The 25,386-nt window shown below is 35.3% G+C and overlaps 1 long non-coding RNA gene across 1 annotated transcript in view; it reads right to left on the reverse strand.

The window, feature by feature from the left end:
* Nucleotides 1-1,096: 1,096 nt before the first annotated feature.
* LOC117016143 (uncharacterized) overlaps nt 1,097-25,386 on the reverse strand; it is a 136,783-nt gene continuing 112,493 nt past the window's right edge. Inside the window, exon 3 of the long non-coding RNA XR_004421835.1 lies at nt 1,097-1,147. This is a non-coding gene — a long non-coding RNA (uncharacterized LOC117016143). The remainder of the gene's footprint in view (nt 1,148-25,386) is intronic.

The raw sequence follows: 25,386 nt of genomic DNA on the forward strand, positions 1-25,386 counted from the left end.
TAATCTCTGTTAAGTTTCCCTATGATCAAATGAAGATAAAAGTACTTAATATTACAATTTATTATAAATAAATACATGGAAAAAATATATAATGTGTTCAACTTATGAATGGCAATTGTGGTGTTGGTTCATTTTTCTACTCCTACTAATGAACTCAGCCTAGTGGTAGTCCACTGAGAGAATGAGTCCATCCAGTGACTCTGGTTCCAAGGAGGGAGCAATTTCTTCCTTTCCTCTAGATGTCTGGACCATTCCTTCTCCTTCTCCTTCTCCTTCCCAATGAAGCACTGCTCCCTTCTCATGTGGAACCCCAGAGTGGACATGCATCATCTCCTTCACTGCTCCCCATAAAGAGGAACAGAATGGCCTTGGCATTACTTTTCTAAAACTCCGGAACTGGGAACATTTAAATGAGTATTTTTCAAGGTGGTCTACTGTCGATGGTGCAGATGTAGTTTAAGGAACCAGAAACCACTCTTCACAAGTGATGTACTACATTGATGTATCATAGGCACTCAATAAAATCTTACTGAATTGAATTACAATTAATTTTAAGTCATATTTTTAATTAAGTAATGCATTTTTGAAATTAATTAATTTTATAGGCTAATATAGTTATTGACTATTAATTCTTATGAGCCAAGTGTTATTTAGCAATTTTAAGAACTATGCACAATGTAGAAAATAACTTGAAAGCTACAGTATCGGCCCTTAAACATTTTTAAATATTTTAACTGTATAATACTCTGACGATCTTTGTGATAGCAGGAAAGACATATGATTATTGTGAAATCAATGAGTCAGACAACAGACACAGTGAAACATAGAAGACACTATTCAGAATGCTCACTGTTGCTGTTGAAAATGATTTATGATTGTGATTAATTGCTTTTGAAATTTTGATCAAAATTGATCTGTCCAATTTTCTGGCACTGGCTCTGTACGTCAAATCTCACCCTGGAATTACATAAATCAATTTAGTCTAGACTTCTGTAAAAACTAGGGGGAGAAAGCTAGAAGTAATTTCTGAGTTGTCAGTGACAGATGGATGTTCTGATTTCATAGTTTTAGTAAAGAAAAGATCTTACCGTAGTTGTCATAGGCATCTTCACTTACTCCATGACCGTAGTCATAATACTCAGGCACACTGCAACAGATTTAGACAGCAGTCAATGTTACTGTAATCAACAGGGAACAACCCAGAACCTCATATGGAATTTGAAAGCAAAGTGTGTGCTAAGGTAGTATCTCAAGAACCTCTAGGCATAAAACACAATCCTAAAGAAATAGTAAGAAAATACAGGTTATCCACAAGGAGTGCTATGATTTTCGTCATACCACCTCAGTACTTTTTTATCTCTATCCTCCAATTTATTAACCAAATTTCCGCCAAAATACAAACATAATGACTTCAACATTTGTCAAGAGGAGAGTTATAAAAGGTCTATTTCCAAGAAAAAAAGTGCTATGTAAGATGACATCTGGTCAATTGTCTATGGCTTTTCATGCTCTTAGTTTAAGAAATATGCATCAATTTTATCATCACTTTCAAACACTGAAATTATATTTATACTCCTTTTTAGCCTTCCACAGTACATTCATGCACTTCTCAAATATATAAGCTATTTCTTTTTACTTAACAGTTTGTTAGGTGCTTCCACATTTTAGTAACTGAGAAAGAGGTGTTCTTCTTCCATTTCTTATTCGAGTTACTTAAAATCTTCCCCCACGGCAATTGTCATCACTTTGTCCCACAGCAACAGTTTCTGCCTTTAAGGCACCACCATTCGTATTAGCATCCAAGCATCTTCTATGTCTCCCATCCTCAAAAACCGCTCCCTACCCCCGAGATCTCTTTCTAGCGACTGTCCGACTGTCCGTTTCTCTGCTCCTTTACTGCAAAATTTCTTGAAAAGAGGCAACTCTTCTCACTCTTTTTCACTGTGTCTCCTTCCATATACTTTTGAAGACATTCCAGTTAGGCTGTTTTCTCTACTGAAACAGCTTTTGTCAGTGTCTTGACATTTTCAAATTCAATGGTCAAGACTTGGTCCTCATTTTACTCTAGCACCATTTAACACAGTTGATCATTTCCTGTTCTTTCAAACACTTCAATTGCTTCTGCCATGTTGCCCCGAAAATAAGACCTAGCCGGACAATCAGCTTTAAGTGCATCTTTTGGAGCAAAAATTAATATAAGACCCGGTATTATATTATAGTATTATATTATATTATATTATATTATATTATATTATATTATATTATACCCAGTCTTATAGTAAAATAAGACCCAGTATTATATTATGTATTTTATTATATTATTATAAAGACTCAGTCTTATAGTAAAATAAGATCGGGTCTTATATTAAATTTTGCTCCAAAAGACACATTAGAGCTGATTGTGCAGTTCGGTCTTATTTTCGGGGAAACACGGTGAGATGGCCTCTCTCTTGGATCTCCTCAGATCATTCCATTTCCTCATGCTTCTCTACTGGTACCTGTTTCCTTTTCCAGCCACTTAATCCTGAAGGCCACAGGGGCTCAGTTACTAGAATTTTTATCTTTTCTATTGATACTCACTCTCTAGGCAATCTCATCTCATCCTATGGCTTTAATACCATCTCTGTTCTGATGACTTCCAAGTGATAGGCTCAGCCTTGGCGCCTCCCCTCTACCCTGGTCTCATAGATCCAGTTGCCTTCTCTACATTTACATTTGGATGTAAAACGTAACATATCTCCAAATGTAAAATTTGATTTTCTTTCCAACTCAGGCTTGTTGCTTTTGAATGCCTCCCATCTTTATAAAAGACAACACCTTAAATAGTGTTGCTCATGCTGAAAACTGGAGACCTATCCTTTCTCTCACATCTAATCTTTAGTTCAACAGCAAATTCTGTCACTTCTACTTTCAAAACATATCCAGAGTTTGACCATTTGTAAACATCTCCACAGCTGTGACAGCGATTAAAGTTTCACCATCTCTCACTTAACCAAACACAATATGCTTCGAACTGGTCTATTGGTCCTGCTTCCTCGGTTGCTATTTTCCACTTAGCAGTCAAAGTAATTCTTATAGAAGTAAATTAGACCATATTAGTTCTCTACTCAAAACCCATCAATAGCTTCCCATATCCTTTTGGAAAAAAATTTTAAAACTCTTATTTTTGTCTACACACATTGGCCCCTAGTATTTCTTAGACCTCTACCACTTTCTCCTTTGCGCAGTCTGCTCAGGGCACTTTGCTGTTCCCTGAATATGACAAACAGACGACTGTCTCAGCACCTTTTTATCTGCTATTCCCAATATCTAGAATGTGCTTTTCCTAAATATTTAGTGGTCTTTTCTCTCATTCTTTTAGAACTCACTCCAATGTCATTTGTAAGAGGTTTCTCTCACTACTCTATATAAACTAGCATTCACTCATCCCTACCTTGCTTTGTTCATCTTAGTGTTTGTCAATCACCACTGTACATATTGTATAACCAAACAAACATACATTTCTTTATTTACTTATTGGCTGCTTCCCACTTCTAGAATGTAATAGCTCCCTGATATAGGACTTGATCTCTCGTTTGTTCACTTGCAGTCATGGTTTCAGGATCATTGGTTAGAACAATGTTTGGCAACATGATAGCTGTTCAATAAATATTTATGGAATAAAGAACTGAATTATTCATAGGGAGACTAGACACTATTTTACATGAGAATCCTACTGTAACCAAGTTATAATTTTTAAAATACTATAAAAAAAGTGGAAATTATTTTACTTGAGCAAAGTATTTGGATAATGAGTGCATTTTTTAAATTTTACTTAGGGATCTATAAATATTTGTGATACACTGTATTTTCCCCTCAAATAAGCTCCTTCACTTAAAAGTCCTCTGCCTAAATCTTAATTTATAAATTTACATATACATGAATTTATACTTACAAATTATCTCACGATTAGTAATTCCTTTTAAGTATATAGACGTGTGGCAAGGAAATAGCTTTATACCAAATGCCAAATTATATAAGAGGTGAGGGTGGGCTATCAAAGCCAAAGGTTTAAGGTGGAAGGAAAGACAGAAAAGCCCAAAATTATGTGGTTGTCATTATCCCTCAAGGCAATTTTATAAGTCTAATTAAATTAAATACTTGAGATTTCATTGATAGTAAGGAAAGAGAAGCAGAAAATAAAAAATAAAAGTCTACATATTAGAGATAAAAGAGAGAGACAGAGAGAAGTTTGCCCATCTTTATCTTTCTAGGAGGCACTTGGTAATGCACGAATTCAATTCCTGTGTAAGGTCGGGGGGTGGGGGGAGATTAACTGGCCCAGCCATCATTGCCCAGGATAAACTACGTAAGAAACATGTATAGTGATATGTTCTTCTCTCCATCCTTCTAACAGCTCGAGATTGTAGAAGTCTCAGGCCATGCTGGTGGCTGGATGTTCACCTCTTCTTTCACAGACGTATCTTAGTAGAAATGATGTAACCCAATTGAGAACCCTGATGTATGTGTAACAAATTCCTGAAAGTTGTTACATTGATATCCTGGATGATCAAGTAGTGGCAGTCCCGAGAATATGATTTAACGAGCAGCATTCCCATTTATAGGGATGAAGAGAAAAATGAGGGCATTGTCAGCAGCTTCTCCCTGCGTTCCTCACAGTCAATCATTATCCTGTGAGTCAGCCTGATTATGTTTCCCAGGATGTGCTCTCTGAAGACCAAACACTGTCTAATGGCATTACTATGTTTTTCATTGGATTTCCTTTTAATTTGAATTGATGAAGATAAGAGAGGGAAAAAGAACAGTAGTGAGAAAAACCATGACAAAGAAGCTGCAGTTATTGTCTATCATAAATGATACATACACACCAAGATGGAATTTAACTTTCAGAACTCTAAACAGGGTAAAGGGTAAAAACATACAAGACATTTGTAAGATAATAGATAATGCAAAATAATGGAAAAAATGGATAATAATCATAATGGACTCTTCTTGAGTCTATACTTTTGCTTATCCAACTATTACTTCTCACTTCTTCCATAGGAAGATATTTTACACAGATGGAAAATACACTCGTCCGCCACCCTTGCAGCTAGATGTGCCCTGTGACTAAGTCAGGAAACCTGGAACGTACACAGAAGGGAGAGTGGCAACCTTGAGGTCATTTCCAATTTAAGAAGAAGCTCCTCATCTTGGACTCGTGCACGATCACCTCCTCCGTTGGTAGAATGCACCCAAAGTGATGATCGAGCATCTACCATGTAAATAAGGACAATGCCTTAGGAAGTCATGGACTGCAACATGGGAGGAACGTGCCTAGCTGATCACATTGGAACAGATTTACTCTATACTACTGCTTACCTCAGGGACTGTTATGAGGAAAAAAATATTTTTTATCTTGTGGTTTGAACCACTGGATTTTGCATCTCTGATACGACAATTTAGTCAAATACTGAAATCAATAATATGTAGAAGGGCAGACTGCCCTTAAAATTCCAAAACATATGGCATTGACTTAATGAGAGGGTGAAGAGTGCAAAAAAAAAATACTGTAGGATAGAAAGCTGATGACACTTGTGATGCCATTGCCAGCGAAAACCTGGATGGTGGGCTATTGGCCTGTGTATACTTTGGCGCTACAAGAAAAAAAAAAAAGCTGGACAAATCCTGTTAGTAATCTTTGCTGTTAATAATTCTTGCTGCTTTCAGAAAGGTTTGTAAGAGATATAAGCTTGAGTGAGAATGAGCCATTTTTCCAGAAGAAACAAAAGTGAACAGAAATTTGCTAAGGAAAATTATCTAAACCTGATTCATGTTCTGTCACTTAAAATGGCAGAGGTTTCAGAAATTTGGGGCTTAACAGGATTAGAGAAATCAACTGTTTCTGTATTCCAGTAGCAAGGGATGACGAATGTTGCTCAAAGATTCCCTCACATCTTCCCATTAGACTTCGCTAACACATGTGAGCCCCAGAACAATCCTCAGACCCCCAAACATGTACCTGAAGGTAGCATGATGTAAAACTGTCCTCAGTGAGGCCATGCTCTACTTTACTTCACTCACATGTGGCCATGGATGAGGTCATTTTATCCATTAGAATAAGGAAGAACCTTTCAGTAAATCGAGTGTAATTTCCAGAAAAGAGAACTGAGGTTGCCAGATGCACTAATAAAAAAAAAAACTTATTTCAATGCTGCTGTTTAGGTGTCATTTAATCTCTGTTTGGCAGGATTTTGTAATTTTTATTTCCTATGGGCCCTTCAGTGTTTCTCAAAAGAAATTTCTATTGTAGTTATTATGTTCCTTTTCCACCCCTTTATATTGGGTATTTTTTATGGGGAAGAGGGCAGGAAAGATAATCTGTCTATTATTTTATAGATTGCCAGACTTAAAAGTACCATATTAAGACCCATTGTAGAGGTCTGCGTATTTCCCAGAGATTCTGTATTTTGAGCTGGTTGCAATAATTGAAACTGAACTTGGATTTTTCCCTGTGGGCAGAAGGTAGATATATCTTTGTTTGTTTAATGAGAAGTGTACCACTCATATTTAGATGAGTAGAGGTTGGGCCATAGAAGACTTCTAGTGGTTTCCCTCTAAAGTCCATTTGTGAGGTGGGGTTACTGAGAAGTAATTAGATCACGAGAGTGATGCCCTCATGAATAGGATTAGTGTCCTTAAAAAAGGGGACACCTGAGAGCTCTCCTGCTCTCTTTCTACCATGTAAGAATACAGAAGACAATAGTCTGCAACACAGAAAAGGGCTCTCATCAGAACCCCACCATGCTGGCACCCTGATCTGGGACTCCCAGCCTTCCAAACTGTAGGAAAGAAATTTCTGTTGTTTAGAAGCCACCCAGCCTATGGTATTATGTTATAGAGCCTGAACCAACTAAGACAAATGGCAACAAACTAGCCTGGATTCCTGCGTGTAATGGAGCAGAGCCCACCTACTTGCCCTAGTTTATAATGTGTGAGGAGATAAAACTTTCTCTGGTTTGGGCCACTAAATTGTGGCTCTTATTATGGAAGCTTAGCCCATAGCCTAAATAATACAGTTGACAGTTAAAGTAATCCCTTGAGGTGAACTGGCACTCAGTTAAGGTTTGTTGGATGAATAAATGATTGAATAAAATAATTCAAAGAAAAGATGACTACATTTGAACATGAATAATCTTAGAATATTTTGCTGTAAATGTCTTTAAAAAACTTGTGTATGCTTCAGAAGTGATGTCTACTTATAGTGACAGCAGTGGAAACAGTAAAAAAGGAAAACAATCACTCATTTATTTTCTAACACGAGTGAAACCCAGATTAAAAGTTTAGAAATAATGTAACTGACAAATGCATGTGTGACTTTTATACCGTTAAATTATTTTCCAACATTAAAAACATATATGACTTGGCTAAAGAAAGAAGACTATGGTGTTGGCTGTGCTTTTCGTTTCATTAATTCAGAAAGCTATTACTATTACTATTTTATTACGTTTATTTCATTATCATACTGTTTAATTATGTTAAAATATGAATAAAAGTGGACAAATGGATTCAGTATAAAAACAAGCAGCTTATTTAATTTTCAAATCATTATTATTTTGTCTTATACTTTAGAAAATATAGCAATCTAGGTTTCTAAACATACTGCTACAATTATGGAGGTGTTAATTAAAACTATGACAATTAATGGGAATTTGGAACTCAATTACTCCGGTGGTTGTAGCAGACATAATTACCCTAGGAACTGACACATAAAATCAACATATGTTTATGGTGCATTGACTTATTAAACGATATCTAAATATTAATAAAATTTTATACAACATTTTGACCTTTTGACATCAAGACCTTAGACACTAATAAATATTTGAAAAAAAATAATAAAAAAGCAGCAGGAAAAATATCAGGTTAATTTAATAATGGTCAAAAGTAAAACAAGACAAAAAAAATCAGAGATGAAAATTTTCAGGATTTTTTTGTTGTTTTTGGTGGATAGAGGAGCACTTTACCCTAAATAGACTATGGTAGCAGTTTAATAAAACGATTAATTAAATGGACATGAGCACAATAGGAAAAAATTTAGGATGATGTTTGGTTTCTAGGAAACCCAATACACCTTCACCATCATCAAACTATTTTTCCAAGCAATTTCTTGTGAGCCTGCCTGTGACATAATAACTCCTACATTTCTATAGTGCTTCACAATCTAGTCTTTGGTGTTTATGTTCCTGTGGCAGGAGACACCACCCGAATGGTAGAGCAGACTGGTTCAGAAGTCAGTGAGACTAACCAGCTTGTAAAGGACAATTTCTGGACATCCCAATATTACAAATAGAGATACTGGCAGTAATATAAATGATAACGCTGCTTCATACAATGCATTCATATAATCAAACCATTTAGACTGTTATAAGTGGGAAAACAAATGGAGGATGTAATTAAAAAATCAACACTGTTTAATATGTCAGCTGTTTCCTTGGTAGGATATAAAAATTACCTGAGATAATTAAAAAAATTAGAAATACACCACAGTTTGTTGGGACCCTCATAAGATTAAAGCTCCCACATTCATAATTTCCAGTTGCATTTGGTTTAGGCCATGTTGTCCTTCCTTTTAGCCTTTCCCTGATTCTTGACTAAGCTGAAGATTTGTATGATAACGGGACCAGATGAGAGTGAGTTTCAATTAAAGCTTTTTAAATTATTTTCTCCATGGAAGAAAAGTAAGAAATACAAAATAATACTGTAGAAGGGAAAACAGGAACTTGATTAAAATATAAATATAAAATATTTACAGCCATCTAACTAATTTTTGCACTTTAGTGGGTGCTCTTAAAATTTATTCTCTTAAGCATTTATGCTGAAACCTTGTTATATTGTGCATTTACATTGCTTTTCCAGAAATATCTGTCAAGTAAAGATTAATTTTTAGCCCAACTCCCATCCTCAAATTACAAATTGGTAGCTCCTTTATTTTATATCCATTTATATGAAAATCAAAGCTTTATGGTAAATTCCATAAAGCTCCATGAAAGTGCTACTTACTGAGCTGTAAACCTAGTGTGTCGATTAATGAGTGCAACAAACAGGTACATGTATCCATTTTTACCACCAGCCACAACCTCAGTATCATTCAGGGCATTAAACACACATTGCTGGGATGGAGAAATGGGAGACTTCACCAACTAGCTCAAGGCTCCCCAGCTTTCTTCCACATCATATTACTGTCCTGTTACCTGCTAGTCCTGTTAGCCCTGGGTCTTCCCTTGGGGGGCATCTGCTATTTCCAGCACTAAAGGTGAAGTTTACCAACATCGGACCAACCTTATTATTATGGTGGAAAATGGGACCTATTTACAAATAGTTGGGTTTTTTTTAATGATTTTCTTTTGTCTAGCCCTTCTAGAAGAAATCCTATATTCCCACAGAAACTAGCTGCATCTATCTCTCCTCACTCAACTATCCCATCATATTCTTTCACTTCCTGTATTCCTGGCTATGCAAAGTAACAGTATAATAACCACAAAACAAAAGCAAAAAAATTCTAAGAGCTACATACAGATATATCGTCTATTTTGTAAAACATTCAAAATCAAACAGGTGGAAATAAAAAAGCCCTCATGGAAATTACAAGCTAGTAGAAAAGCTATTCAACAAGTGATAAGGCATGATTCATTCATTATCATTATTATTATTTTCATTCATCAAATGATGAAACCCTGAAAAAGAGGAAGAATTAATTCCCAGGGTAAAAGGAGTGAAGGAGACTTACAGGCAGGGTCAGAGGCAAGAAAAGGCACGGCCTTGGCAACTACTCATCTAGAGTGGCCAGGGGGTTAGCATGAGGGAGACGGAGGCTCAAATCAACACTGTATCTTGAGAAAGACGCAGGGGCCACATCTGCAAGGATCTTGTCTTAGTCCTGGTAAGGAGTTTGGATTTTATCTTAGAGGCAGTGAAGACAATGAGGGATTTAAGAAGGGGACAGACATAACTGCATTTTGCCTTAAACAAATCCCCCGTTGGTGGTATCTTTCTTTTTTGTTACTGTATCATCAGCACCTGGCAGAGCATCAACCACATAGTAGGCACTCAATAAATATTTATTGGATAAATTAATGGATACGTACATGTGTGTAGAATGAATATTTCCCTTCATAATTGCTGTCTCCCTTGTGTTTTTGCATTTCTATTTCCTTTACATCTATGAGCTTGGGCTTTTTTGTTACATTAAAACATGTATAAGAGAATTTGCACATTGGGATAAATTACTTGTGAACATAACTCATAAGTATTTCATTTCATTAGAAGCTACATTCAGGATCTGCAGTTTGAACTGCTAAATGTCTTTTACCCCCCCCCCCCCCCCCCCCCCGTCCCCGAACCACCACCACCACCACCACAACTTTGCAGAGATTAAAAGGCGACACAAAAAGAGGATGATTCTGGTTAACTTCAATTAGCAATTCAAAAACATATTTTTGAAGATTTGGTGGATACTGAAAGGAATACATAAATTAAGTCTGATGTTTAGGAGGCCCAAACCAAAGGTGTGAATTATAAAGAAGCGTGATTTGCTTAATTCTCTTTTTGCTAATGTTTTAATAACGTCTGCAGTGACACACTCTACATCTATTCAATGTTACTTCCGTATTGATTTGAAACTTCTTTCCCTCTCCTTCACCACTTCTATGACCCGAATTTTAGAATTGAAAAATTTTAAATAGGAAGGGACCTTAAACAAGAAATTAAACCATTGGTCTCCTTGAACTCTTCTCCTCTCCCCTGACAGCCACAATAATAGCTATAATAACCATGAAAACGTGTATCTAATACATTTCTAGCACTTAATATTTGAAAAGACTGCCAAGAACTTCACATACTATGTCTTATTTAAGTATCACAACAATTTTTGAGTTGGTGTTAGGCAAAGTACTGAAGAGAAAACCTGTTTAGCTGATTAAGTTACTTGTCCTACGCTACCCAGCCCTTCAGTGGTGAATCTGGGATCTGAACATTTGTGTATCTGATTAGAGAACTCACATGGACAATTTATAATTCATGTAGCCCGTTATTTGTATTCAAACAATCATTCTCAACTTTATCTGCATATACCAGACAAAAATATGGGAAAGGATTTACTTAAAGTCAGTATGATCTTGGGCTAACTGTGATTAGAAAGATCAATGAGCTGTGAGCTCCCCTCTACATTTACCTCTTCTCTTTCTCAGAAGAATCCAGCTACCATAAAGAACAAGGGCCTGACAAAAGCATACACAATTCTCAACACCCTCTCATTCCCTCCTGAATTATTTCTTGCTCTAGGAAGACTTCTCAGATCCTAAATAACCCTATAATGTGTTCTGACAATGCCATGGACTTCCCACAGACAGCATTGTTACTGTTGCAATGTCACCTGTCTTCCCAATTAAAATATGATTTCTACGAGGTCAGGTCTATTTGGATTATCATTATATTTACAGGTAGTAACCGAGTGTGTGACGCTTAGTAGATGTTCAGGATATATTGACTAAATGAGTTAACTGAAGTCTTGGAATTGATGAGCTTTGCATTCATTCCAATTCTAAACAGGTACCTTCGAACCTGAAGACATCATCCAACAATCCATTGCATTGATTACCATATATCCTGTGTGTACTCTCCCCTGGATTCCTCTTCCTATTTTGGGGTCCTAATGCTGTCTTATTCCACTGAGCCGTTAGCATTCAGTTCTATTTGGAATGAGCTCTCCAATTTCCTTTACCAATTTCCTCGCTCCTTCTACAACTTCACTTCAATTAGAGTCAACTTTGTAACGATACATAAGAAATGGAGTCAATCCTCTGACTATATATAAGAAATGTATGGGAGGTCTAAAGGTTTTGATATGTTTGTGTCAGGAAAAGTAGATTTGGTATTTACTTTAAAAGCTTCCAGTTGACAGAATAAAAGATGTTTTTCAACTACAAAATAATAGGAAATGAGCCGGGGGAATTAGACAAGACGTCTTGAAGCTATGGTGGTCTGAGCCTTGGGCTTTAAAGTATGGAAATTTTAAGTTTATTTTTCTCCTTTTCAACCTCTTATGGGACTGACAGCAAAAGCTTTGCCTTCTATTTACCCAGAAAATTGTGACAACATGAAATAAAAAAAAAGTTTATTGAGTACCATTCTGGGGATACAAAGAGGAAAAGATATGTTACATATTTATTTAAAATTTTGTTTAATTTTATTTCTCCTACCCCCTCACCTGTGGCAACCACCAGTCCGTTCTCTGTGTCTATAAACTTTCTTTTTTTTTACATTTCACATATAAGAGAGATCACACAGTATTTGTCTTTCTCTGTCTGATGTATTTTATTAAGCATAATGACCTCACAGTGCATTTATGTTGTTGTGAATGGCAAGATTTCCGTATATATATATGGCACATCTTCTTTATCCATTCATTCATTGATGGACACTTAGGTAATTTCCATATCTTGGATAATTGTATTGTAAATAATGCTGCAATGAATATGGGGGGGGTGGTGCATATATTTCTTGAATTAACTTTTTTTGTTTTGTTTTCTTCGGATAAATACTTAGGAGTGGAATTACAGGTTATTGTGGTAATTTTATTTTTAACTTTTTTGAAGAACCTCCATACTGTTTTCCGTAGTGGCTGCACCAATCTACGTTGTCACCAATAGTGCACAAGGATTCCCTTTTCTTCATACCCCTGCCAACACTTGTTATTTCTTGTGTTTTTGATAATAACCATTCTATCAGGTATGAAGTGATACTTATTTTATTGTGGTTTTGATTTGTGTTTCCTAGATGATTAATGATGTAGCACATCTTTTCATGTACCTTTGCCCATCTGTATGCCTTCTTTGGAATGATGTCTACTTAGATCTTCTGTCCATTTTCCAATTGAATTGTTTGTGTTTTTTTGCAATTGAGTTGTATGAGTTCTTCATAAATTTTCAGCCTATCAGATATATGATTTGCAAATATTTTATCTGATTCAGTAGATTGCATTTTTACTTTGTCGATGGGTTCCTTTGCTCTGCAGAAGCTTTTTAGTATGATATATTTCCACTTGTTTGTTTTTGCTTTTTTTACTTTTGCTTTTGGTGTCGTTTTCAAAAACTCATTGCTAATACCTATGTCAAGGAGTTTACTGCCTATGTTTTCTTTTAGGAATTCTATGGTTTCTTCTAGGAATTCCATGGTTTCAGGTCTTACATTCAAGTCTTTAATGCATTTTGAGTTAATTTTTGTTATGGTGTAAGATAGTCGTTTGGTTTCATTCTTTTGCATGTGGATGTACAGTTTTACCAGTAATATTTATTGAAGAGATTGTCCTTTCCCCAATGCATATTGTTGGCTCCTTTGTCATAACTTAATTGACCACATATTAATAGGTTTATTTCTGGGATCTCTATTCTATTATTGATTTATGTGGTTTTTTTTTTTGTTTGTTTGTTTTTTGACAATACTGTACTGTTTTGATTATTATAGTTTTGTAATAGTTTGAAATCAGGCAGTATGATGCCTTCAGCTTTGTTCTTCTTTCTCAAGATTGCTTTGGCTATTCAAGCTTTTTTGTTTGTTTTGTTTTGTTTTGTGGTTCCATAGAAACAGGATTATTTGTTCTATTTCTTTGAAAAATGCCATTGGCATTTTGAGAGGGATTGCACTGAATCTGTATATTGTTTTGGGTACTATGGACATTTTAGTAATATTGATTCTTCCAATCCCAAAGCATGGAATATCTTTCCTTTTTTTTGTGTGTCTTCTTCAATTTCTTTCATTAACATCTTATAGTTTTCAATATACAAATCTTTTACCTCATTGGTTAAATTTACTCCTAGGTAGTTTATTCTTTTGGGTGCAATTGTAAATTGGATTGCTTCTCTTTCTGATAGTTTATTATTACTGCATAGAAATGCAATAGATTTGTGTGCATTGATATTGTGTCCTGGAACTTAACTGATTTTGTTTTTACTTTTAACAGTTTTTTTTTTTTTTTTTGGATGGAGTCTGTAGAGTTTTGTATATATGATATCATGTCATCTGCAATTAGTGACAGTTTTACATCTTTCTTTCCAATTTGGATGCTTTTGATTTCTTTTTCTTGCCTAACTGCTCTGCCTAGGATTTCCAAAACTATCATAAATAAAAGTGGCAAGAGTGGGCATCCTTGTCACATTCCTGGTCTTTGAGTATGATGTTAGCTGTGAGTTTGTCATATACAGCCTTTATCAAGTTGAGGTAAGTTCCTTCTATATCCACATTGTTGAGAGTTTTTATCATAAAAGGATGTTAGATTTTGTCAAATTTTTTTTCTGCACCTATGATTGGGGTGATCATATGATTTTTATCCTTCATTTCGTTAACGTGCTGCATCACATTGACTGATTTGAGGATGTTCAACCATCCTTGTATCCATGGAGTAAATCCAACTTTACCATGGTGGGACATCCTTTTAATGTATTGTTGAAATTGATTTGCTGATATTTTGTTGAGGATTTTTGTGCTATATTCATCAAGAATATTGGCAAGTAATATGTCTGGTTTTGGCATCAGGGTAATGCTAGCATCATAAAATGAGTTTGGAAGAGTTGAGTTTCCTCTTCTTCTATTTTTTGGAAGAGGACTGGTAATAATTTTTCTTTGAATCTTTGGTAGAATTCACCAGTGAAGCAATCTGATCATGGACTTTTGTTTGTCGAGAGGCTTTTGATTACTGATTCAATCTTTTTACGAGTAATCTATTATTTAGATATGTTAAAATGATAAATATTAGTGTTGCAAGGAAGTATGAATAGATTAGTATTGTGAATATTTTCAAATTGCTTGCTCTCCATTTATCCAACAAAATCTATTGACAACTTATTATGTGCCAGACACTATTCTAAGTGCTAGGGAATATGGCAATGAACAAAATAGACCCAGATGCTTTCCCTCATGCAGTTCAGAAGTAAAATAATAAACAAGCAAAATAAACAAATAAAATATAGCCTCACTTAAATAATCATTAATGCTTAAGAGAAAAGACAAAAGCTGAAAGGGAAACAGCAGGTGTTGTCTCCAGCAGGGATAGAATGTAAAATTATAGTTAAAGTGGTCAACAAGTCTTTACTGATAAAGTGATATTGAGCAAAGACCTGAAGGAGATAGAGGAGCAAACCTTGAAATTTGGGGAAAAGCATTCCAGGCAAAAAAGAGAGTTAACATAAAGACCTTGATGTAGGTGTGTGCTTAGAGTTTTCAAAGAATGGTGAGAAACCAGCGTGTCAGGGTAAAGGTGAGTTGCAGGAGAGGACGTGGGGGGGAACAGGGAGACTCGCACAGATTGTTGGCAATGCCCACCGCTCAGTGTGGTCTTTCCCAAGGCTGGATTTTGACCTCACTTCTCTCTTTCTCTACATTCTGCACCTTTACTGTCAGATCCATTCCCAAGACTTCACTGATCACAAACTGTATAACTTCTATAAAGAAATTTCCAATATAAAAATAACAGAATCTTCACATGAACAGCAAATAGCACAACTGCCTTAAAATATTGGTTGTGATATTGTAAAGGTTAAAGTGTACATTTTTTTATCCAAATACTAATAGCTAATTACTTTAGTTAAATGTGAAGTAACACTGTAATTTAGAGGAAGCATTAATTTATTTGAAAGCAATCTAATGTGCTTGAATTTTGATAATTGTACAAATGAGTGATGGCCTCTGAATCCACTGTCATGATTAATACTAGAAATGGATAAAAATGAAGACATAATATTTATTGGGCTGCTACCAATTAATTTCAAGGGTTTAGAAATGAAATACACTGAAGTATTAAAATAGATAGACATAAGACACAATTATGATACATCCAGTCATAAGGAGAAAACATAGGAAATCAAGCATATATATATACATATAAATATATATAAGTATAAATATATATATGTAAGTACTAATTATGAGTGAATTCATACATATGTAGTTTAAAAATTTTAATCTCATATTTTTAGATTAAAATCACAGGTACCATTACCACTGGAATAAATAAGAGATTTAAATATGATAAATGTATAGCTTAAATTACTTGGCCACTGATATATGCACATAGTTTATATAATTCATTTTCCATTTAAGAAAATTTTCCATTTAGAAATTAGTCTTTATTCTGAGGACAACTGGGGGATTAAAACACAAAAGTTCACCTTTCTAATACTAGAAATTGGTATTCATGTATATGATCATTTGCTTTGTTGAGAATTTATTACGCGACATTATTAAAGGAACTGTTACGTGCCTTTGGTACAAATACACAGGAGCTATTGAACCCTAGTTTGAAATGGACGTAATTCTAAATATTGCATTTATATTTAGTAAATAAAAACTTGGTGTAAAAATAAACCATATCAAACCCATAATCTCTTCTCCATAACTATTATTTTATACATTTCTCGTGCAGAAATAATAAAATGGATTTAAAAGAAATGAAACTTTCTTAAAATATTTTATTCAAAATTAAAATATTTTGATCACTTTGTGTGTGCTCAAAAATACCAAATGAAATATGTTCTTTTTTGTATGTATTTCAGTTACATTGCGGGTACTCTTTTTTATGCTCTAATATTAATGTTTTTCACAAAGTTCTAACAAGGGAAAAGATCAATGCTTTAGATACTATATGTCTAAAGTATCGTTGAAATTCATCAACATTGCATAAATAGTTTTAAAATATTTTTGAAATTTTATTATTGCATTATTTATTCCTTGTATTCAACCACGTATCACGCAGAAAGTATTGTATTATACAGCAGCCATGGTAGTGAAAAATATAAATTTGTGTCTTCCAAAATTAGCTAGTAAACTAAATACATTAAAGATAGATAGATAGATAGATAGATAGATAGATAGATAGATAGATAGATAACGCACTGCAGTTATCTTTCTGGCCAGTTTGTTTTAAGAAAGTCAAAGATATAAACCTCCCACTCAATGATTGATTATGAGATGAATTCATTATGAAAAAGAAAAAGTCCACATTTTTAAGAGTGGAGAACAGTGAGGTCTCTATTTTCTGATCCATTTGGAGTAAAATCAGTATTTCTTCTAAAAATGGTACACAGAACAGAGAAAAAAATATATTTGAACTGAAATTCAGAGCTGCTATTTTTACTGAGTGTGTCATTTTGGACAAATCGTTTAATTTCTCTGAACTCCAGTTTCTTCATCTTTAATATGGCAGTAATGGTATCTACCTCATGTCAACGAGATAACCCATGATAAGTACCTAGTACATAGCAGGCACTCAATAAATATTAATAATGGTGACTGTCCAAACAATGAAGGCATGGACATAAAACTCCTCTTTTTCATATTCACAAAGGTGCTGATGGAGATTTCATCTCCTTGAAATATTCTGAAACATGACATAACCATACCTGACCTCTTAAGTCTCAGCTGATGGTATTTAATGTTTACAGGATGAAATATAGGCTGATTATTCATGAGGGAAGTGACATATTTGTTCTGCTCACAGATTAAGGATCAAGACAGATGATCTATATAAGGCATCTTGGGTAGAATTATGATCAGCTTTGCAATGCTCTCCATTATAGAAAATGGATGTTTTCAGAGTGCAACCTTATGCCCCAAATGAGATAGAAATACATTTAGATATGCTTTTGTTGTTTTTTTTTGGATTCAACACTGCACATACATTTCTGCAAATAGTCTCTTTTTATAGATACTCCTTAATAATTTTTTCTAATTCAGTTTGTATTTTTTGCTTACTTTGACTCTTCATTATATAAATGAGTGGTGAGCAATCTCATAACAAAAACATTAATCTTCTGCTTTATTGTGCGGAATTATCGTTAGAACATAGTAATTACTTTCTATAAATAAGACTTTCAATTGGCTGATTAATTAGGCTCCCTAGTACACGACATTATTAAATGAACTGTTACGTGCCTTTGGTACAAATACACAGAAGCTATTGAACCCTAGTTTGAAATGGACATATAATTCTAACTGCATGTACATATTTATTTGGCTGAATCATAATTCATGATTTATCAGTAAGATTTCAGTGCTGTAAATATAAACATTACTTCTAATTATTTCAATACTGTAGTTGAGTTTGAGACTGAATTCACTCATACAAATTGCACTGTGGTTACGCATTAATGGTGATTTATATTCTTCTCCATTGAAAACACAAATAGAATCTCACCTGTGCTGTGTAATGTTCGAATAACTTGTTACTTATTAAAGGATTATTTATCATGCTCCAGACTTTGAAAATTTAAACAAATCAATTAGAGTCTGGGGAAAGAATATACGAATTGATAAAAATGATTCCATTTTGACAAGTCTTTTCTTTATGTGAAGAAATAAGGCCACAATCATTCAAAAGCTGTCAATTTTTAACCTAAGTCAGGTGAGGCTCGGTCATGCACCGCCACTGTGGCCTGCTTGTAGTTATGTGTTTTAATGTCTTCCTTTTCTCTGATCCTCAGACTGTGAGTGGTAATTCCTTGTATAGCACACAAGTCCCCTTTCTATCTATGTCCTAATGACCCATCCAGTCTCCTCCCCACCACTCCCCATTACTACAGCCTCTACTCTGACGTGGGGGAGTGTCTCCTGTGCCCCTGAGCATGCTTATCCTTCCATCTAGACGGAACTTCCTCTACTTCTTCACCTAGGAGGGTATTCATCATCTTTCTGGGAACTAGCTCAATGGTAAGCTTCTTATGAAAGCTTTACCCAACTTCGCGGGTATCACTCCTTCCCACTTGCCTTCTATAAGAAAAATCTTATACAAGATCATATAGAGAGATCTCACATCTTCATGTAAAACAACGCTCATTGTATCAGAACTCTTAAACAAACAAACAAACAAACAAACAAAAAACCTGTCCCTTCCTCTAGCAAAATGGTTCTCAATATGTAGTGTGCATAAGCATCACAAGAACACTGTGCTAAAAATGCAGATTCCCGAGCCCCATTCTTCAGATTCTGAATCAGCTGGCCTCAGCTGGGACCCAGAAACCTGCAGTTTCATTCACAGGAGTTTCTGATGCAGAAGTCCAGGATCATACTCTGTAAAAAACATTAATTGTAAATAGACCAATGTCCGGGCTATGTCCTATTTGTTTTAAATACATAGGTCCACAACAGTGACATTCAGTGAATGTTTGTTGAATAAATGAATGGTTATAAAATACTGCATAATTTCTTTGTAAATAATTTGTAAGCTGCCTGACAGTACAGCCATGCTGATTTGTGACTATGTTAACAACTGTTCTCATGGAATTGAACTTTGTCCTTGGTACTCTCTGTTTAAGAAGGAGAAGGAGAAGGAGAAGGAGGAGAAGGAGAAGATGAAGAAGGAGAAGAAGAAGTACTTGATAAAGAAATATAAGATATGCTAGGAAATATACTTAATATACTGGTTTTAAGAATTAGTATTCCAAAAAGGTAGCTCCAAATCAACAAGAGAAGGTCTAAACTAAATTTACACTTCTGCGTTTAGGTTAAAAAAAAAAATCAATTGCAAAGATGTAGGATGGTGCCAGAACTGGCTTGCCAGCAGTTCATTTAGAAAGAATCTAGGTTTTCAGTTGAAAACAAATTCAATAAAACCCAATAATACGACATAGCCACTTTGGAAAACCACTCAGTCATATGATGTTGAAGGGCTTTAAACAAGAAGCACAGGATGTAAGAATGCCATTTCTTTGCATGGGTCAGTTCTCATCTGATATAACGCACCTCAAGTTCACTGTGCCACAACTTAAGATGGATGCCTGGATAACTGGGATGGTTTGGAAGACAGCAGCTAGAGTATTTGGTGAAATGGGAATCACAATTTACCAAGAACAGTTGAGGAAAACCATGTCTATGCGGGCATTCACCTTGGATGTTGGCTTGTTACTGGTACAATAATGTTTCTCCACACCCCCAAAATACTTGCATCATACAACAGTAAGTAATCATTTAGGTCATGTGTTGTGGTTTGGCTGGAGGTTCGCTGGTCTAGGCTGGGCTTGCTGGGGTTTCTGTTCTAAGCTATGGATGGATCTGGGCTTGGCCCCCATGAGGTTGGGGCTCCCCATGTGTTCATTCTGGAACTCAGACTGAGGGTGCAGCAGCTACCTGGGGAAGCTCTTCTCCTGGCAATGGCAAGAGAGCAAGTGGGAAACACATAGTCCTCTTCGTGTGTAGGCTTAGAAGTGGCGTTTTTCTGTTAGCCAGAGCAAGATGAGTAAGTGATGGCGAGGAATCAGGAAAACAGACTCTGCTGCTTTTTTTGAGATGGATTGAAACATCACCCAGTGTGAACCCAGGGAGGTGAAGCATTATAGCCAAGAACGTACTCTACCACACTTGGGATGGGTATTGATACAGGGACATTATTTCATAAAGAAAGGCTGATACGTGGAAGAAAGCTGGATGTATTATATGTGGCTTCACAAAGCCTATTACATAGTGATCAATGTATGTAAATGAAGACCACAAGGAAGGAGAAGCTACTTCAGTTTAAGAGTTTCCTAATAAGCTGAAGTGTTAAAAAAAATGAAGCATTTGGGAGGCAATATGACATTAGAACAAAGAGCCCAGTTTTGGAATTTGACAGGAATCAGGTCAAAGCTTGGATCTTTTACCTACTAAGCTACAACAGAAAGTCCTGGGCAAGGTAAACATTGTAAGTCCCAGATTCTTTATTTGTCACATGAGGATAAAACTATCCATCTCATTTGATAACGCTTACAAAGTACCTAATACAGACACCTGCATAGAGCAACTGCTCTGTATTGTGGCCATTATTATTATTAGAAGCAGATTACCGTTAGTACTGGTCAGGTGTTCCCTGCCTAGCCCTTCAAACACCTCTCGCTTCTTCCACACATCTTCTATTAACTCAATCTTACTGAGTATTATATAATACAAGCCTATTACTTATACTTGGATACCAAGTCCAGAAGTTCTGAAACCAAAATTGTTTCCTTTAATTTGGTGTCTGAAATCATTAGGCAACAAAACTCCGATCTAAAATGATAAGAAGCTATTTATAGCTATGTATATCCTGTTGAGTGTAGTTATTCATATATTTCAATATAATAACATTAATACATATTTTTGGTCCAGATGATACTGAAGGTGATATGCAATATATAGAATATGCATTATATTGTCTTTCAAAAATAAAAATAATTCTGAATATAAAACATCTCATCCACATTTTGCCCAATACCTTCCTGTTTCCCATTGAGGGGTGTCTCCAATTCTAAACTAATCTGCTGAGGAGAAATAACTGACATGCTGACACGACCTGATCTTAATAAATGGTAAGCAAGTTTCAGTTACTAACTGGGATACTTCCTTAAGTTCTCTTGAGAGACTTGTCATTCAAATGACTAGGGAAAATGGTTTTCCTAACTCTCCTCATTAGAGTCTTATAAAACGTATTTTAATTGTAATTTTTAAAAATAAAAATTAACTATTTAGGCAAGTACTTTAGCTATCATTGAAATTAGCCTTAAATTAATAAAAATAATTAACAAATGCAATGAATATATATTGAATAATTTTAGAAAACATATAGTTTCTTTTCTAAAGCTAACAACAGTTATCCTACATGCCTAAAATAAATATGCCAGATGAGAACAACAACAAAAATAGCGTGTATCAAGAGCTGGATTCTCACTCTGTTGAGAGAACTTTAAACAATACCAAATCCACTGTTTATGCATGCAAAGGTCTGTAGATGGCATGAAAACACAGCTAACTTGTCGAATAACTGTGGGAAATATCTCAAATCCAATAACCGTCTGTAAATTCAATCTCATTGTTGACTATAGTTTGAGACATAAGAGAATTGAATTATACAATAACGGTGAGTCACTTTATAGCAAACAGTGCCACTTAAATGAATAGGACAAGCTGTTATATACTTAATGTTATAACTTTTATTAAATTACTGGGTAACTGTAGGGCCTTACACTTAAGTTTTCACGAGAAGCGTTTCTTTCTGTACATTCTTAGTATCACATTAAACTTACAGCCTAAAAACAATAGTTAATGTAAAATGATTTCAGTTTTTTTTCTTGCTTAGAAATGTACTTTGGTTAGAGCCTTTTGAAAAGCACACAGATAACTCACTACATTCTCATTATATTAAGTGCATATTCTCTCTGGCATGTTCGGGTATATAACAGAAACCTTTTGAAGTAATGAATCGATTTAGATTTTAGACAGTATTTATCAGTCTTTATGTCTGAGGCCTCTAGAATCAGCAGATGTGATTTTGAATCCAACCTTTACTACTTAAATGAATTTGGGAAAGTTACTTAATATTTTGAAGCCTCAAATTTTCTCTGACTCTAGTGTTGTTGCAAGGATTAAATGAGATAAAGTGGCCTAAATAATCAGCAGCAGCTAGCACAAAACTAATGTTAGTTATTAGGAAGCTTTAGTTCCAACTAGCCTCTGAACAACAGAGCAGCAGTTCCGGTCATGTGGACTCTGATGCCTGAGGAGCTAAGAAGTTGTGCAAGGGGGTCCAAGAACCCATTTATTCACTGCATATTCTGCCTTTTTTTTTTTTTTTTTTTTTTTTAGTGTATAGATATTTTCTCATTGACAAAGCACAAATTGATTTAAAAGCACTACTGTTTTCATAGCAATTTCATGTCATTATATCTTCAAGTAACTGAAACTAATATGTATAATTACTAGGTGTTGGGTGTGTGATAAAAATTTTGGATGTTGTGCTGGATCTTTTCTATTTGCTTCCCCACTTCTACTCTTCTCTCCAATCTGTTCAAAACCCTGGGGATGAGAATGGCAACTCCATCTACTGGGTGTCTTGTCCTCTGCCTCCTAATGGGTTCAGCCAATGGAAACGTTAGGAGACTGGAAGGAGAGGTAAGTGAGGTTGGGGTATAAACTCCCTGGAGCTTCCTCCTTGGGGGTTGGCCACGGCTGCCATTCTGAATCAGCTCCTGACAGGAGGCCTCTCTAACAGCTTTCTCTGTCTCCCTTTCCTTCTGAGTTTTGGTGGCAAACACCTTGCCCCAGGAAAACTAGTCCCAGGGGATTGCTTTGTTCCTGTGGTTTCACTATACTCTGCCACTGAAAATAGTTCCCCTATTAAATTTTCCTCAAATTATGCTAAAATTAAGAGTCTCATTTTTTCCTCCTACTGTGTAGACAGATATTCAAAAAAGTTCTTCATCCTTGCAAATTTTGGGAACTATCAGCGGGAGATATATCTTTGCATCCTTAGCATGTTCCTTCATTAATCTACAGAAAAGAGGATTCTCTTCTTAGGTTGTGTGAGTTTCTCACCTGATTCATGCTTCAAGGAAAGTAAAGGTGTCGTGGGGGGCGGCCTGCGAGGACTCTAGTCCCGCTCCCTAAATAAGAATGCAGGATATGGCTAGGCCAAAAAGGAACACCCACGGAGCCATAGGTAGGGGAGTCACACCACTATAGTCTCACTGGAGGCTGGATCCACAGGACCTGCAACCTGCTGTCTGCTTCTCCGCCTGCAACCGACCGACTGACCAACCAACGCAGACGCAGCAGTTACATCAGTAGTTAATTGGCTAACTGGTTACAGCTGACGGCCAACTAGCCACAGCTGACGGCCATCTATTACCCGAGCCAGCACCTTTCTACATGAAGCTGAGAGCCTGGAAACTGTTCTCTTGGACTCTGTCCCCACAAAAGGCAACTATTTTTTTTTATATATATTTTGCTTATTACACCAACCTGTAGTTAAAAAATTTACACTGGAAAATTATAAATTCTTAACATTTTGTGTCTAAATTAGATTACTGTTGGAATCAAAGATCAGAATTGGTCTTTTGATTTTCATTTGCAATATTACTATCAGTTTCTAAGTACCAGTCATGAAAATCACTTTTTTCTACATCTGTGATTTAGTTCGGTATAAATTCTTGCTTAAAATTTGGGCACTGAGAAAAATCAAATGGTTGGTAAAATTTTGTGAATTTAATAATTTCAGAAGATTGATTTCTGAAAATGTTAATGACTTTGAAGACTACATTAAAAATGGGGTATCAGAACATGAACAGAATTTAATATTTGGTCCAATTAAAGGTGTTAATCACAGGATGTAACTTGTCTTCAGTCAAAGACTTTAAGTAATTGAATTCCCTTGGAAACTGCAATACTAGTCCTGCCATTTCAAGAGTGCATAATAAATTTGCCAACCTGTTTCTTTACTTTTTCTCCTCATAGACAAAGAGCAAGAGAAAATGATGGTTGGAGACCAGTTCTTAATATGTCATTTAGTTGAGCTGCCTCTTAAGGACTTTTTAGTAAAGTTCCCTTTCTGTTCCATTTGAATTTTTCCAGAACTAAAGACACATTACAAGACAAGTGGGGATTAATAAAATTGTTACAGCTTCTGAACTTCAGGTGAACTGTTTTGTACGGTTGTTACCTCATGAACTTCCCTTTGACTCTCGATTGAATATGATATAATTATTCCATTTAAGCACCTGCCAGATTCTACTTTATAATCTCTGTATTCACCTGTGCTGACTAAGTAGTTAATTAAGGACAATTTTCTCTAAAGACTTTTATTTTTTATCTCAGCTCTGCTAAGTCACTGGCAAAATCTATTGTTTTACTTTCAAGATTCTAAATCAGCATTTCTTCTGATTTTGACCATGACAATGGTAAAATAATGTTTATATTGTTTGTAAATGATGGAGAAGTTTTATGCTCATGTAATTATCATTATTTGACTTCTTTAAACACTTTCTCCATTTCCCTTCATAAATCCAAAGTATACTTTTCAAAGCCCAATTCAAGAGCCACCATTTGAAAAAGAAACAATTCTAGACTGATTCTTGTCGGAAATGAACTGTCTCTCACTTTTAATTCCTAATACTTGATTATTTCATAGTAGTCTTTTCGCTTATATTTATTTAAATAGATACACAACTTGCAAATGACTGTTCCTCAAACAAATTATTAGGAGCAAATATTGAAATATATTCAAAAATTTAAAAATAAGTATTGTCACTTGATGGCGAATATACTTTCTGACATACATAATTATTTAGCAAGTGCTTACTTAACTGAACTGTTAATCCTACCTTCTGCTGGCATAGTTGGATCAATAGAAATAATCTACAAGTAGGGATTTAATTGAAACGGTATAATATTGTATGTCAAACATAATTTAATACATATATATATAGTCACAGAATATGGAGTTCAGTATAGAAAATAGAGTCAATGGAATTGTAATAGATATGTATGTCAGGGGGCAGTAGATTGGGAGAGGGGAATTGTCACTTTGTGAGGGGTGAAATGTCTGGCTATTGCATTGTTTTCTGCACATGAAAC

This window comes from Rhinolophus ferrumequinum, chromosome 3, assembly GCF_004115265.2.
Source record: "Rhinolophus ferrumequinum isolate MPI-CBG mRhiFer1 chromosome 3, mRhiFer1_v1.p, whole genome shotgun sequence".
NCBI classification, from domain to species: Eukaryota; Metazoa; Chordata; class Mammalia; order Chiroptera; family Rhinolophidae; genus Rhinolophus; species Rhinolophus ferrumequinum.